We start from the raw sequence: 2,989 nt of genomic DNA on the forward strand, positions 1-2,989 counted from the left end.
AATCCTTTCATCTCCCCTTTCCTTCCAAACACTCAAAATCTGCATAATGACAAACACCAAGACTTCAATCCTGGCAGGGCTAGGCTGAACATTTTCTGCCCCAAAAAACAGACTTTGTAGACTCTGGAGCCTGGAGAGTTTTGTAAGCGGAGATTGAGGACTTTGCTGCCTCTCTCTCTTCCGGATGAAAAGGACGCTGCTTTTGGAATTTCTGTGTTGGTGGTTTGACAGACATGAAGGTGGAAATACATACGACTGAGGAAGCAAATGAGAGGCTGATTTCTCCTAAAAGAGATGGAAATTGCACTCTCAGAGGAATGCAGTATGACGTGGGAGTGTCTGAACTAGTCCCCAGAAGGTTCTAATGGGATTCTCTTCTTCAATAACTTTTTTAAAGCCCTGAGGCTCTGTCATAGAAGGCTACATTCTGCTGACTGAGTGTGCTGCTGAGGTGGTTAACAAGTAGCTCTGTTCTCAGCTCCTAGCAGGCAGGAGTTTTCAGTTGTTTCAGCATTTACTCCCCTCTTAGCCTCTCTCCAAGATGTTTGGATTCTTAGTTGTGTTGTGTTGTGCTGTGCTGTGTTGTGTTGTGGCTTTGCTAGTTTATATGGTAGCTAGATGGGATGGTTTTTGTAAAGACCTCCTGAGTTTCCAGTTTCCCTATTATGATGGGGAGTTTGTCAAAAGAGGAGCCAGCAGCCCTACCAAATGAGTGGCTGTGGTCATTTATAATGGTCTTCATTGCAAATAATGACTTTTGACCTCTACCCCACACCAGATCGGTACCATATGATTCACAATGTATTTCTTTTCAAACACTAATTTTCCTGTGCTGGGAAACCTGGCATCTGGACAGATGATGTTGTAAGTAGTAGAAGAGCCAGTGGCCACATTCTTACCCTTTCCAACACCAATTCTTTCCATTGGGCTGCCAGGACCAGTCCATTATCTTCCAAATACTTTTTATATTCACATGGCTATTCTCCCCCTAATTTTTACATTTGGATTCATTTATTTATTTATTTTTATATGAGTACTGAATTTGGATGTCACACAATGGTAAAGGTACAAGTATTTAGTGAAAAATCTCCCACTTGTTCCTATCTCCCACCCTACCTGTCCTTTCCTTCAGGGGTAACCAATGTTACTGGTTTCTTCTGAAGATATTCCCTATGTGTATAAGTAACTATGTACACGTTATTTTTACTCCTTTATAACCCCGAATGGTAGCATACCATACACAGCTGGGCCCCTTGCTTGGTTGACGCATGTGCCTCAGAGCTTTGTCAATCATTAGTCCTCACATGCACATACCTCATATTTTAAATACCTGCACAGTATTATGTGGCATGGATGTACCATAATATATTTAACTAACTATGAGGGCATCTGTAACTTAGACATATGTACACATAAGATACTACTGCAAGGAGCAGTGTCATTAGACAGTTTCCTCTTACCTAGGTCAAGTTATCTGAGATCTCTCTCTCTTCCTAGGGATGTCCAGTTAGGTGCTAAATGCCCCCATATCCTGAAGCCTTTATACCCTCTCACCTCTCTGCCACCAGACTCCTGATGCCTGGGAACCACTTTCTTTTCTCTAATGACAAGGCAAGATTTCTAACCTCTTAATTTGTATCATTTTATAGGCAATACCACTTTTGTATAGTTCTGACATTATGTTCTGGGCATAGGAAAAATTTGTTTCTCAATTTCCAGGTCACTTAAGACTTTGACATGTCACTGTGGTGTCATAGCAAGTAATTACCATGTTACCCTGTTCCCTGGTACCATACATGTATGTTGTCAGGCAGCTCCACTATGCCCAGACACATATCACAGGTCACAGAGAAATTACTAGAGGAACCTGGTTTGAAAGTGTAAACTTATTTTAGGAGTTGGATAATAACATTCTCCGTATTTAATAGTGTATATTAGTTCCTTCACATAGCTCAGCATATACATAGGGTCCACACTGGGCTTCCCAGGGCAGGAAGCATTATCTCTTTTGTCATCTTGTTTTTTTTCAAGATGCAGTGTCTGGCATCTAGTTAGCATTTACTGTGGACAAAAAGATTTGGGCTATTGGAAAAACATTAGAAAAGATAAAACCATGTTGAGTTTTACACAAGGTCCTTGTATCAGTCAGAGTTTTATCAGGGAATCAAAACCATAAACACTTTTGTAAACTAAAGGATTTATGATAGAAATTTTGCCTTATACAATAGAGGAAGCTGAATAAACAATTTTTGTATGGCTATTGCTTCTGCTCCTGGTACTTACTGGGCCTGATGTCATCCAGACAAGTAGTTGGGAAGGAAAGATGGATGAGAAGTAGGGGAAAGCAGGGACAAACTGGAATACTTGCCAGTCCCTAACTGCCCTGAAGTCTCCAACTTTAATGATGTGGAGACATGAAGGAGAACCCAGTGCTCTTCATCACAAAGCTGAATGCAGATTTGACGCAGGAGCCAGAAAAGCTGAAGAGTGAAACATAATTGAAGCTCTGGAAGAAGAACAGACCTGACTGTTGGCCAGAAGCTACATACAGTGGCCCAGGACATGGAGAAGCTGTAGAGGGACTGGCGAGAGTTGGAGGAGCTTTGGGTTCAGCGACTGCCCTATGCCAACAGAGTGAGCCAGCAGGTCAGGGATGAGGGCAGGAACTGTAATAGTGCCTGTGCCCTGCATTATCCTTCCAAGTATAAGGAAGACTATGGATGCTTCTTCACTTCTACTGTATAAATCTTACCCCAAATGCCTCTTGTGCAGCCCATGTTAACCAAAAACTATGCAGAGAGGGAATTCTGGGAACCATGGTTCTAGGTTAGCTAAGCTGACACAGAAAACATCTATCATCAATAGTGTTTGTCTTCTGGGTAGGTGCCTGTGGCTTAAGTGGCTAAGGCGCCAGCCACGTACACCTAAGGTGGCAGGTTCAAATCCAGCCCGGGCCTGCCAAACAACAATGACGGCTGCAACCAAAAAA

Source organism: Otolemur garnettii, unplaced genomic scaffold (genome assembly GCF_000181295.1).
Source record: "Otolemur garnettii isolate 467f Iridium unplaced genomic scaffold, OtoGar3 scaffold00051, whole genome shotgun sequence".
Taxonomy (NCBI): Eukaryota; Metazoa; Chordata; class Mammalia; order Primates; family Galagidae; genus Otolemur; species Otolemur garnettii.